The sequence below is a fragment of the Protopterus annectens genome, chromosome 8.part1 (assembly GCF_019279795.1).
Source record: "Protopterus annectens isolate FY-2018-M chromosome 8.part1, PAN1.0, whole genome shotgun sequence".
Classification (NCBI taxonomy): domain Eukaryota; kingdom Metazoa; phylum Chordata; order Ceratodontiformes; family Protopteridae; genus Protopterus; species Protopterus annectens.
In genome coordinates this window covers 524,023,956-524,038,671 of record NC_056742.1, presented here as the reverse complement: position 1 = coordinate 524,038,671, position 14,716 = coordinate 524,023,956, and the positions used below count along the sequence as shown (strand labels likewise).

Sequence of the window (14,716 nt, the reverse complement as noted above, 5' to 3'; positions counted from 1 at the left end):
CTACTTTAATAAGACTGGTTGCACAGCAGTACTTATTAACTCTCTCAAAAACAGCATTGCAACATACTTAGAAGTATCGGATAAGTATCGCATTTTGACAATAGTAAGTATTCCATGTGTTTGTCTCTCTGTCCTTTTTTCTACATTTTACTTTGAGAATAAATGTGAACTTGAATGACTTAAATGAGAACTTAAATGACTGAGGTTATTGTACATTTTGTAAAATAACATCCACATTTTGTTCTAGTTTAATTTTATTTTTTAGTCTGAGGAAGTTGACCCTTATTGTTTCATGTATTTATTCAATCTGAGAAATGGTCTCTGTTTTCTGTCTGACATGAGAGAAGTTCACCTGTGTTTATGCTTTGCTACATCACAAAACCTGCATTGCTTTTGATTGTCCTGTGTCATACTTGTACTGTAGTACGCACCGGATGACTACAATGGCTACATTCAGATGAACGATCAAGCACGGAGTGTATTACAAGCACCAAAAGAGTGGGTTTGTTTGTAACTCCCCCACCTTTCCCACTTCCCACAGAAAGGTAAGGCCGTGTCTCTGATGGAGACCGGGGATGTGGGGCTTCAATGATGCTTTCAAATCTGGACTGAGATTTTGCTTTCCCGTTTTGGCTTTTTTTCGGGGCTGCTGTGTTCTTTCTTGCTGTTTTTTAAAAAAAAAATCTAATGTGGTGAGATCATGGTGGGCCATCATGATCAGAAAAACGGTGTTGGGTGAAGGAACTTTTTTCTGACTTGTTTGCTGTGTACTAATCCTGTAACTTTCTCTTTCAGTAAAGAATGCATAGCATAGAAAGACTTTTTGTAGCCTTTGTTTTATAAAAGAAGGCATCTTACAAGTATTTTTGAACACTCACTGCCTCCTAATATGTGCTCGCTCTCACAAAGCGAATTGAAGGTGGAGCTGTGTGAATTTTTACATGCATGTAAATGTTTGTGCGATGAGGCTAATGTAGCATATATGCATATATTTCTTCTATTGTCATTTGTGACGGTATACTGCCTTAGAACAGTAGTCTGTCATTTGGCAACAGATTTTACTTCCAAGCTGTCAAATCTCAACCTCTGGAAAGTTACTTCTGGAAAGTAAGAATGCAATGCACACACCACTTTGTAAATGTTGTTGATGAGCTGTCTGTTTGTAAATGCTCTACCGTCTCCACAACCTACATATTCTATGGCAGAAGACAGTGACTGCTGTTTGGAAGTCAGGCTGTATGCCCAGAGACCAGAGATTCTAGGGACCACAGCAGGTATAGCTGCTAGAGTGGCCCAGGTGAGAGAAATAACTGCCAGTATTTGGTATGCTTATTTTACCCAAGTAGATGCATTGGTTTAAGGAACCAGCTTCAGGCATAAAAATGCTGTTAAAAAATGTATATATTTAATCTCTCATCACCTTTACCATATGCTAATGCTGTTACCCTTCTAAAGAGAATCCGCTTTCCAACAATATCTAGACTGACTAAAATCTGTTCTATAATCAGTTAGCCATACTTGTAGTGCCAGTTATCACCTGCTGGATATGCTGTTCTCTACCTCCATATTTCTCTATGTAGCCATCGATCAACTGTATACCTTGCTTCCTTTTTTCTTTAAATGATTAACCACCCTCTCTTTTGGATCTGCATTTCCATTCTGTTTACATCTGTACCTATTAGACAGAATTTACTGCTGAAACATTTCTGTGTGTCTTCCTAGAAACAAAATTGCAAATGGCTAAACATCTTTTCCTTTGAAGATTTTCTGATGGCTTTTTGTTTGTCCTTTGCTCATTTTGTGTATTGGTAATAAAGATTTTCATGTTATTTTTGTAAATGTAGCCACATTCAAATAATTGTACTGTGGATTGTATCTTTTTCGGCTTCTGCTACAAATAGGCATGGTTTCTCTGCTCTGTCAAACTATTCAGTAAACAAAAGCAAGTATTGCATGCACCAAAAAAAAAATGGTTAATATATTAATGTACAAGCCATTGCAAATAAACATTGCAGGATTCAGGGATACCTCTATTCATTGTTAGACACAAGGCTGCATGCAAGAATGCATTACAGAACTGGAATTTTTCACACAAAAATAGTAAAGCTGTATCTCGACTCAAAAGTTTTAAAGTGATAAGGGGGCTGTTAACTGTTGATGCAACTGCTGAGATCTCTTGATGACTTATCAGCCTCAATCAGCCTTAAGCAGTGTTCCATTCAAGTAATCAGTGGAAAATACTTTTGTTTCCCAGATGTGATGGCGCTGAACTCAAAGGTCCAGAGCAACAGGAGTTGACTCTGTCTTGGCCTTCTTGGAGAGTGTGAGGTGCGGGGGGGGGTTTGGTAATGACTGTTATCAGTCATCTGAAAACCTGGTTAACCACAAACTTAGGGCTTCTATTGTCGCACTAAAAAAGGAGATGTGGAAGAGAAGGGGACTCAGCACAGAGCCCTGAGGGGTTGCAGTATAAGTTTTGTATTAGATGAGACAACTCTGCAAAGAGCCCTGAGGGGTTGCAGTATAACTATTGTATTGGATGAGATGACTCAGCAAAGAGCCCTGAGGGGGTATTGGATGAGACGACTCAGCAAAGCACCCTGAGGGGTTGCAGTATAATGATTGTATTAGATGAGATGACTTGGCAAAGAGCCCTGAGGGGTTGCAGTATAACTATTTTATTGGATGAGACGATACCACCAATGTTTGTCCTCTGTGGGTTGCTAACTGGGTCTTTGAGCATGCACGCAACAATTTAGAGGGAATAATGTTTAAATTTCTATAAGCCCATCCAAATAAAATTTGGATGAATGGATAGGAAATTGCAGATGTAACCTTGGCTTGTGACGTGTGTCCCTTATGGAAAGGGCAGCTTGTAGATGCCCTAAGGGACAAACCTATACCAAAACCACTGTAGTGCTTGGGCATTGATAACTGGTAAAATTGGGAAATAAATGGTTCGGGTTAAGGCTCTATGGCCTATGAATTGGGAAGTTTGCCAACATTTCCTGCATGGGGATTTGTATTGAATGTCTTAAGGTTTATATAAGTGTGATTGATGGGGAAAATGAACAGGAGAGACTTATCTGTTTTTGTGACATTAAATACAGGAAGTCCACTTAAAAAAACATGGGTATAATTTCTGGTCTTTAATGTAATTTAATATAAACATCATGTGTTCAAAATTAAAATGGATTCTGTGTACAGAATATTCAAAGTAAGCTGATAATATAGTTGGTAAATATGAGAAGAAATAAAGGATATTATGAATGAATACTTACTGAATACCATGAAAATTAATTGTTCCCTATACTCTGCCAATCGAAGTCCAGTGTTTACCATTATTTTTCTTGGAAAAATGTAAAATCAGTGTTCCTGCATATCAATGGTATTGGTTGTGCCCTCACAGTTGACTAAAGCATATGGCCAGTCTTATGCAGTGTTTTTCTGACTAGGGTGGAGGGTTTGCAGGTACAAATTTCATTGTTAATGTGACCAAGATTTGCTGCACACGCTTGGATAGTAGTAAGGCTAACGAGAGAATAGCTTCCAGAGTCTGTTAGGCTTGGATTGATAGGTAGGTACTAGGCTCTCTGCCTGAAGGCATTTACTTGTACCCCTATATGTAGTGGCAGTTGTCACTGCTGTTCTCGAGCACATAGGCTGAGGTTAAATAGCTTGAGAATGGGTTTTAGCAATAGTGTACTCTGTTAACAGTAAGGCAGCTTGGTATACTGTTTGGGCTTGTGGAGCTGTTATTTTTAATTCTGGTAATGGCCTCTAGGATTTAACTCTTAGTGATAATGAAAGTAGTAGTGTTAACATTCAAGGAAGGATGTGTGGGGGGTATGAAGGAGGGGAACATTTGAGCTAAATTTGTCAACTGGAATATTTATGGCCCTGAGCTAATTTTTTCACCAGAATGTTTGCCACGGCCTTTGTATCAGAACAGATAGTGATGTTCACTTAGCATTGGCCATATTGGGCATTGCTAATACAGCTGAAAAAGCCTTGTGGATAACTATAATTTCATATTCAGCTTTAACTCTTGCTGATGTGTTTAAAATCCATGCAACCTAAAACAAAAAAACACCAGCAATGACATACCCCAACAAAATGAATATATTAAGCACTTTCATCCACTAGTTAAACTCATCTGCCCCTTTTTCCTGTTTTCTACATGAGTCTGGGTATCGTGTTAACTTGTCACAGTATCTCTCAATTCAAAGCTACACTCCTGCCTTCTTCAGCACTCGTGCTTGACTGTCGCAGATCTTTCACATAAAACCATCCACCTCTTTGCTGGACGTCTTCATTTCCTCTTACCTTCCTCCTGTCTATCCCAAGTCATCTTCCCCAGATTTCCTTCTGTTTTTCTGCACAAGTCCAAACCACTGTAATCTGTTCTCATTGATCTTTTCTGCAATTGGAGCTACTCTGGCTTCTGTTATGTCCTCATTTCTTTGGCTGTCCCACAGTCTGCATCCTACCACCCTTCACAGATGCTTCATTTCCATCACCTCTAGCATCCTTATTTGCTGTGCCTTTACTGCCCAGGTTTCAGTACCATACAGCAGTACTGGTCGCACCACTATCTTGTACTGTAGCCCCTCTGATTCTAGTTTTGACCTCTTAATTTAGACTATCCTTCTCAACCACTCCTCCCAGGCACTTGAAGCTGTTTACCTGTTCCACTATCTTCCTTCTATCTCCGTTCTTAGCTTCTTCTGATTTCCCCAGTTTGCTGCCATTACAGTTCTTATCTGTGCTTAGATGTTCATCGTGTTTCACTGTTGCAGTCATTACTGTTGGGTTATCTTATCTGTGCTTAGTTTCATCTCCTGTGCCTTCAGTTTTGTATTCCATCCCCCGATCTTTTGCTGAAGTTCTTGCTTAGTCTGCCTGTAATGCCGCATAGTCTGCATACAGCAACTTTGTTAATCTGTCCCCTCTGCTAATATAGTCCATCACCAGTAGGAACATTGGTGGGCTCAGAGCTGAATCCTGTTGATCTGTCCCCTCTGCTAATGTCCATCACCAGTATGAACATTGGTGAGCTCAGAGCTGAATCCTGGTGCACACCCACTCCCACTGGGAACCCTTCTGTGAGGCCAAACACTGTTCATACTTGAGTCATTGGGTCCTTGTACATACTCTGCAGTAATTCTACCAATGTTTCTGGGGCTTCAAACCACCGCAGTACTACCCAAATCAGCTTTTTTTGTGACCTTGTCATATGCTTTCTCCAAGACTTAGTGCCATCTCCTCATCTCTAGCTTCTTCTCCACCATCTGTCTCACTGCAAACATTGGGTCAGTTGTGATGCATCTTGATCTGCATCCAAACTGCTCATCTCCCATCTTACATTCTACTGCTCTGCCTATCCATTTATCAGTCACCCTCTCCAGAACTTTCATGCAATGTGATAGGAGTTTGGTGCCTCTGTACTGCCCACAGCTGTGGATGTCCCCTTTGTTCTTGTACACCGGCATGCTTATTTTCCAGTCATGTGGGATATGTCTTTCTCCACACTGCTCTGAGTAACCCTCAGGAGCCAGTTCTCCTCCGTCTCACTCGGCATCTTTCATATCTGGTGTAACCTTTATCTGAGCCTGCTGCTTTCCCTAACTTCATTTTCCTTTGTGCGATTTTTTTACTTTTAGGGTGGGCTCATCTTCTCTCAACACATGCTATTTCTGAGGCAGTACAACTTCTATAGGGTTTTCTTCATCCAGAAGCTCCTGGAAATTCTCCTTCCATCTGCTTTTGATGTCCTGTGGACTGGTGAACAGGTTGTTGCTGGCATCCCTTATGAAGGGTATTGGACTACTTTTTATCTTTCTTTGCCTTATAACATGATGTAGTTTCTTTGTACCACCTGCTGAGTCAGTTTTCAGAAGCTGGTAGAGGGTCTCTGATGTCTTTATGTTCATTGTGTTACACTGCTGCAGTCATTACACTTGGGTTATCCTGCCGTCAGGCGGTTCCCCATTCGGCCTGAGTTCCAAAGTCTTAGTCCAGCATCAGTTGCTATCGCCTCCTCCCTGCTGTCAGTGTGACAGGGGTATAGAATATGCAGCCGACGCCATTTTCTTCAGTCTTTCTTGCCACGTGGTGCCCGAAGCAAAAGCAGTTTGCAAGTGCCGGTCGGCTGTCTCCTGAGATTTTCATTCCGAATCCAGAACCAAAGTCTTCTACAAGGCCAAGTACCCCATTGGGGAAACTTTTTCTTGCCTCAGACCGATGTCAGTAAAAGTTAATAACTATTTCTTGTGGGAAGCAAATATCTCATAAGATTTCCATTCCTATTGTATCCCATGCCTAGGCCCTGACCACGACGTCACTGGTTTGTCGGTTTTGTGCTAGGTTTAACAAGCGGACTATTAAAAGTCTGTTTGATTTTGCCTGACATTATTTTGGTAGAAAATTCAATTATACCATGCCGTCGGAACTTCCGACGGCCGGAATACACAAAAAGCGCAAAGACAAGGATAGGCATCCGAGGCCCAAAACTGACTAAGCCTCTTCTAGACCAGTCGCCGGTTCTCCGGTTTTCAGCGAGGCGCCTTCGCAGCCCTTGATGACTGCTTCTGTAGAACCACAAGCCTCCTTTGACTCCCATGTGGATGCACAAGTTCTTCAGCCTACCGAGACTAACCTTTCAGAGGGATCCGGAGTAGCTGAGCAACCCACAGCTACAGAGGGTGTCTTCAGACCTACTCAGTTAAGCATTAAACCCTCAGCTAAGCCTTCTTTAAAGTCAAAGAAACAAATAACAGCAAAGAAACAATTAACAGCATTCTCCAGGACAGGCCTACATGCCAAGAAACAAATGCTCAAAATGGCTGAAGACCTAATCACTCTGATCAGGGGGTCCCATCCCCCTCCTGATAAAAAGCCTAGACAGGATGCAGACTATGACTCATCTGACCAGGTGTCTGTTCTGATTCATCCTCAGACCTAGGGTACTCTCTACCCCCTTATGAGGACTCTGATGCTGAGGAATCAATTCCATCAGCTTCACTGCCTGAGGACTACTCCTTTGGGGAAACCTTACATATCATGAGGGAGCATTTCCACTGGAAAAGGCCAGGGTTATTCAGAATCCAAGAAAAGGCTCAGAGACTTCCTTTTATTACCTCAACACAGACCCCTTGCTATTCCGCCAGTATTAGATATTGTGGATGGTGTGTATACTGAATCCAGCTTAAATCCTGATTCCTTACCTCCAGCCCCTGTTAAACCTGACAGATACTACAGAGTCCCTGACTCACATAAATTTCTGTATAAAAGCCCTGTAGCTGACCCTGAAACTATTTCTCAGGGACCCAAAGGAGTTAAGGCCTCATTGGTCAAGAATCCAGTTCCCTCTGACAGATTCCAGTGCATTAGACTGATGGGGAAAGAAAGTATATACGTCTGCAACTTTAGCAATGAGAGCCTTAAATTGCCAGTTTCACATGCTAAAATATCAGCAATTTTTACTGTCTCAGTTAAAACAAAAAATGCTTCCAGATTCAGATCCTTCTACTTTTAAAAGAAATGCAGGATTTATTGCATGCAGCTGAACAAGTGGGAAAGCATACTTTGCAATGTGGTTTTGATTCTTTAGAGGCCTCCTGCAGAGCAGCCGTTACAGGCTCTGTCATTAGAAGACATGCTTGGTTAAAAGAACATACGTTACCGATCATGTTAAAACAAAATTATTGGATGCACCATTGCAGCAGGATGGGTTATTTGGAGTTGAGGCAGAAGAGGTATTAAAGAAAATGGAGGATAAGGCAAAATCTATGCAAACGGTGAAGGATTTCTTACAGGTTCAGCCTCCTAGATTTAGCAGAAACTGGCCAACTAAGAATTGGTCCTTTCCAATTACAGACTGACCTGAAAAGGGAAGATACAGACGTCCAAGAGGTAGAGGTCAAACACAAGGTACTTACAGGCCTCAACAATGGGTTGCATCAGGCCAGAAAGAAGGGGAAGACAGGCCCCAACCTTATAAAAAGCAGCTCCAATGATTTCCCACTACAGCTGCCAAACAAATCCTTTTTGGCAGCCCCCCTTGGGAGGAAAACTGGCACTCTTCTACCACAATTGGCAAATGATCACCAAAGAAAAATGGGTTCTCAACATTGTATTTCAAGGTTACAGGTTCCACTTTCACACTCTGCCAAGGTTAAAAGGAATGCCAAACCTGCCACCAAATCAATGGGCAGAGGCTCAAAAACAAGTTACAGCACTCATGGATATGAGAGCTATTCAAAAGGTACCATCACAGGAGCAAGGACAAGGATTTTACTCGAGACTCTTTCTGGTAGCCAGAAAGGACAAAGCCTGGAGACCCATTCTGGATCTTTCATCTCTAAACACTTACCTGGATGTTCCAAAATTCAAAATGTTGACATTACAGCAGCTTCTTCCCATGCTGGGCAAGAAAGCTTGGTTCGTGACTTTGGACCTCAAAGAGGCATACCTGCATGTCCCTATCAGACAAAACTGCAGAAGATACCTCAGATTCATAGCGGGTTCAATGCACTACCAATTTTCTGCACTGCCCTTTGGCTTATCTACTGCACCCAGGGTCTTCAAAAAGTGCCTGGCACCAGTAATTGCATTTTGCTGACAGAGCACCAGTAATTGCATTTTGCAGACAGAAAGGAATTCAAATTTATCCGTACCTGGACGACTGCCTGATTCAAGCAGAGAGCAAGGACATTCTTCTAAAGCGTCTGGCGTTTGTAAAAAAGTTAAGTTGCCTGGGGTACACAGTAAACGAAAAGAAATCAAAACTAGTGCCCTCACAAGGAATTATATTCCTGGGTGATAGCTTGAACACAACGGCCCAGATGGCTTATCTCACTCCAGACAAACCAGGACAACTGACTCAATACTTTCAATTGATGGCAATGAAGACCCAACTCCCTGCAAGAAAAATTCTGCAGGCCTTGGGTTACATGGCATCTTGCATACTACTACTTCCATATGCCAGACTGCATATGAGGAAACTACAATGGTACCTAAAGAATGTATGGTCTCAACACTGTCAAAGTTTGGAAACAGTTGTACCGCTAATCCCTTGCCTTCAACAGGAGTTTCAATGGTGGGCTCAAGCTTGTCACCTCAACAAGGGACAGCCTTTTACACAACCCACAGCCAGGCAAACACTGACCAACAGATGCATCTGATTACGCCTGGGGAGCAAACATGGCAGGCAAATGTATTCAGGGCACGTGGCCTGCAGAACAAAGGCATCTTCACATCAATCAAAACGAGATGCTAGCTGTACAAAATGCGCTTATAGCTTTCAAGGACCTGCTGCACCCAGGACAACTACTACTAAAGACAGATAACACTACAGTTATGTGGTACGTAAACAAGCAAGGGGGCACTCGCTCCTAAACCCTATGCAGACAAGCTATGACCTTGTAGAACACAGCTATAAACCTTCAAGTTCATCTGCAAGCACAATTCCTGCCAGGAGACAAAAGCACACTGGCAGACGACTTGAGCAGAAACATCATGGATCCCCACGAATGGGAGTTGAATCCACAAATATTCAGAATGATAACACAGAAATGGTGGAGCCCGGGCATAGATCTGTTTGCATCCCCAATAAACTGCCAGCTACAAAAATTCTGCACAAGGAGTTACCATCCACAAGCATGGAAAGTAGATGTCCTCTCATTCAGCTGGGAGAACCTACAAGTATACGCTTTCCCACCACTACCTCTCCTGCCAAAGGTACTTATAAAAGCCAGGCAGGAAGAGCCAAAGATGATCCTGATTGCACCAGACTGGCCACGCCAGCACTGGTAACCAATCTTAAGGAGCTTTGCACAAGAACCACACTGGATTTTGCCTCAAATCCCACATCTGCTGACTCAGCACAGCAAACAAATACTATACAGCCAGCTAAAGACCTTAAACCTAGCTGCATGGAAGATTTCTTAGCCAAGCAAGCAGTGCCTCTCTCCAAAGCTGTTATGGATGTCATTCTGGAGGCCAGAAGGCCTAGTACCAGGAAAGCCTATTCGGATAAATGGAAGAGATTCTGTGCCTGGAACCAGGCTCACAGCCTTGATCCTCTTGTCGCAAACATTCCTCAGATACTACAATACTTAACTGAGATGCTGGACAAAGGCCTGTCCTTTTCATCCATCAAGATCCATGCCTCTGCCATCTCTGCTCATTACAACACGGATCCACCGATTTTCTCTAATCCTCTGTTAAAACGGTACCTCAGAGGGGCTAAAAACATAAGACCGCCCCGTAGAGCACCTACTCCAACTTGGGACCTCAACTTTGTTTTGGAGAAGCTAAATTTACCTCCTTTTGAGCCAGCCAACACAGCAGAATTAAAATATATCTCTTGGAAAACTGCTCTGCTTCTGGCAATAACATCAGCACGAAGAGTTTCAGAATTACAGGCACTAATGGCAGTGGAACCTTTCCTCATTTTCCACCAGGGCAGGGTGTCTTTAAGAACTAACCCTACTTTTATGCCAAAGGTGGTATCCAGTGTGGCTCTAAACCAAACTATTCATCTGCCAACTTTTTATCCTAAACCACAGAATAAAGGGGAGAGACTACTGCACTCTTTGGACATTCACAGGCAGTTACACTTCTACTTGGACAAAACCAAAACTTTCAGAAAATCTGAGCAATTATTGGTAGGATATGCTGCAGGAGCACAGGGAAAAGCCATTTCAAAACAGACCATTTCAAAATGGATAGGACATTGTATACGTTTCTGCTACACATACCATGGAAAACCTGTTCCTAGCAGCATTAGATCTCACTCCACCAGGGCAACAGCCACTTCAACTGCCTACCTCAGGGGAGTACCTACCAAGGATATTTTGGAAGCAGCAACTTGGAGTTTTGTACATACCTTCACCAAGCATTACCATCTGTCTCTATACTCTAAATCCAGAGCTGGCTTCACCACTGCAGTGCTGCAGGGCCTTATAGCCACCCCCTAATGCCTCATCGAACCAGCCACCCTTCCTTAACTTTGGGATTCTACCCAAGTATAATGACTGCAGCAGTGCAACACGATGAACATAGTACAGTTTTGTACCTACCATAAATGTAGATGTTCGAGTGTATACACTGCTGCAGTCCAGGTTGCCCTCCCTCCTTCCCCTCTTACTGGCTGGTTACGTACTTATGTCTTCTACCCTTACTACCTATGGGGAATATTTGCTGGTAGCTGTAGTTTTTTTTTTTTTTTTTTGCTTTTCTTATGTATGTTTTATTAGCAATTGGAATTGCCTACCCATTTAGGGGCACCTGACATCTGGGGCAAGAAAAACTGAAGAAAATGGCGTCGGCTGCATCTTATATACCCCTGTCGCACTGACATCAGGGAGGAGGCGACAGCAACAGACTCCGGACCAAGACTTTGGAACTCAGGCCAACTGGGGAACCACCTGATGGCAGGATAACCCAAGTGTAATGACTGCAGCAGTGTTTACACTCGAACATCTACATTTATGGTAGGTACAAAACTGTACTTTCTTTGCTAGTTCAACTTTTTTTTCTTTTTTTTTTTTCTTAACCTCCTTGTTAGGCAACCAGTATTCCTTCTTTGTCTGGTCCATTTCTTCTATCTCCCACTCTTCTACACTCCTTTCTTTTGTTGACTTCCTGGACTTCTACATTCTGCCACCAGCTTTCCTCATGTACCTTATTTCCATACCTGGTTCTGCCACATGTCTGTTCTGTAGTCCACCTTGCACATGCTGTTTTGAGGTGCTGCCATTCTTAAATTTAAACTGGACTTCAGAATAAAAACATTTGAATAGCCTCCTATTTATACTCCTATGTGTCATCCTGTTGTACACCTCCACTTAAAGCATGTTATTGACTTGATGAATTAAAATACTATCTGCTAATAAGTAATTATAAATGTTTAAATCTTTGAGCTTGATAGTATGTGTTTGTTTAGTTGAAGTATTTTGAATATTTTGTATTCTTACATTTTTAATTGTAAGCTTATGGTACAAGTTATAGAAATTCTGTTTAGCACGGAATATTTAGGAAGGTTTGTTGAGGTTTAATTATTCTGAAGTCCATGTAATTGGTGGGGAAATGTGCTTAATTCATTTTGTTGGGTTATGCCATTGCTGGCATTTGTCGTTTTAGTGTTTAACTTACCCTCTTTGAACCGGTATATTCCTAACTGATGGTGGAAACATTTTTTTCTTTTGTGGGAACCATATAGCTTTCTGTTCCTATTAAAGTTTATCTGAGAGTTGCACCATAGGAATGAGCTAAGAGTCAGTGCATGTGCTCTGACTCCTGATGGAATCTCTTGCGATGCTGGTGTTTTGTGAACAGAAAGAAATGCAAGTCATTTGAAATATTAATTGCCCAGTTTCATTGAACTTGGTGTATTTGTTCATATGTGGTTCTGGCAGTTTATCTAGGCAGGTGTCTCACAAATTGGCAGTACAGTTCTACTTTTCACAAGCGGTCTCCTATAGGAGGGAGCTTTATATAACTACATTTAACAGACCGAGACTAGCTACTTTGTTGCAGGAGGATGTGAACCCCAATATCTATGTTTTATTAGCAGTCTTAGTTCTTGGAGTCTCATGGAGGGAGGATATGGAGAAATAGTTTAGCAACCTTTTTTTTTCTTCTCCCTGAGGAAAGACAGTTCAGTAGGGGTGCAGCCCACGACAAGAGGGTTTCATCAGCTCTATTTGAGAAAACCCTGGCAGATTTGCTGCTGTGTGCTCTGTTACTGTGTTAATGTCCCACAGTTGGCGTGCGGGGAGTGGAACTACTGGGAAAGAAAATGTAAACCATCCTGAGGAATGACACTTCAGCCAGCTGGCCGAGGAGCAAGTGAGACAGAAATTGCAGTTGGGGAGCAGGGCTTGATGGGGAAAAAAGGAAGCAGAGGTGGGTCTTTATGTTCAAACGCAGGTACTGTGCTGTACGTTTGAGTAGATCTGCCTTTTTACTGCTACTTGTCACACAAATGTTTATAAATACATGCTTAGCATGTGATGTGTTGCATGCAGAGGAATGGCAGTGTGGTCTTTACACAAGTCCATGTTGTATGCAGGAACAAAGGTTTTATAGTGCTATAAATTATGAAAATTTGAAGCATGTTGCTGTGGCCTTCTGAGAAGGCAAGAAAACCTAGAGTACCAACTTTAGCTATTTTGTGGAGTATTTCTGAATTCCTTTCTGTCTGCTTTACAGTAGCTAAATAACACTTGAGACAAAGCTGTACATGTATCTCTATGTATTTTTCTATATATGTATAAACAAACACATAAGCAGTATTTCTTCCATAAATGTTTTCTCCAAGTTTGTCCTTGATATGTTGCATGTTCAACACGTAATTCACCACTGGAAAACATTGCTGCATTACTGATGTACTTAATTGAATTGCACAGCAAAAAATTCCTCATTTGTCTTAGACTCTGAACATTTTCTAGGTGAAATTTATTTTGTCATTTCTACTATTTCTTGTTTCTGCAGCTCCAGCCAGACTCTGTCCTTCTGCTTTATAACTTCAGTGGCCAGCCCAGTGGGGAAGCTCTGGTGACTTTTCCGAGCCTTGATATGGCAAAACAGGCTGTGGCAGAGAAGAGCAAACGGCTTTTTGGAGGTCGTTGCATAGAGCTCTGTGTGGTGTAAAATTGATGTTGCAAAATTAATTTTGTTTTATAAATGTCTGAACAAGAGCACTCTACCTTTTTAAGTGAAAAAAGGTGCCTTTTCTTTTTCTCCTTATGTGCCTTGTACTGAACTGGAATGCCAATGAACTGGAAAGGACACTCCCTCGTATTAAAGGGCTGTGCACTATATACCGTTAAAGCCATATACATATTTGCTTCTGTTTTTTTTTTGTTGTTTTTTTTTTTTAAACTGCCTTTGTGCATATCTCCTGTTTTCATCCATTATAAATGTGGCACATAAACGTAAGTTATGTTTTCTATTTAAGCCAATTCGCTTTTGAAGCATTAGGATTTTGCCATAGCTGTGCATATAACATGTTTACAGAAATAAGAGTTTATTTGTATATTATGAAGCTGCAATAACGTGTACACTGTGCTTTAGTGCATGAATTCTTTCTATCCTTTTTTTGTATTTCATATAAGCTATGCAGTTTTGTGTTCATTTTGTGTACTAAATCTTCAAACAGTATCTGCTGTTAGAGCACTAATGCGTTCATTAACCACTAATTAACTGTGCCTTGATTTTTACAAAGTGCAATACCAGCAGAGCAAAATATGAAAATCCTCAAGAGAGGTTACAGAGGTCTATGTCTATGTGAATGTTTTTTGGTTAGTCTACAAGTTTAAAACACGAGTTCTAAAGACTTTAAAGATGTACATTTCTTATATTAAACAAATAAATGGAAGAAACATCTAGAAGAAATGTCATTGTGTTGATGGAAAATCATAAAATGCTTTCCTTTGAATAATATCCTTTCAGGGTAATAGCACTTGATAGCTTGCTTTGGTAGTCTCAAAGGAATGTTTGTGTGCCGTATAGTGACTCGGGACACTTTCCTGTTCAGAACAGCCTGGACTTTTTATAAGAAATGGGGGTGTTTGAGATCTTTAAGAATGGCTTGCAAGCATACCTCTCAATCTCTGTTAAAAAAAAGTCTGGAGAAAGAAAAGAATAATATGGGGGACAAAGACCTATAAATAGGGCCAGATTTTAAATATTTCTCATATAAACTTAG

At 41.4% G+C, this 14,716-nt stretch overlaps 1 long non-coding RNA gene across 1 annotated transcript; it reads left to right on the top strand.

Moving 5' to 3' along the window:
* Positions 1-321: 321 nt before the first annotated feature.
* Positions 322-14,399, top strand: LOC122810429. Its single transcript, XR_006366101.1, has 2 exons — positions 322-545; positions 13,501-14,399. It is a non-coding gene; the product is annotated as an uncharacterized LOC122810429 (long non-coding RNA).
* The last annotated feature ends 317 nt before the right edge of the window (positions 14,400-14,716 follow it).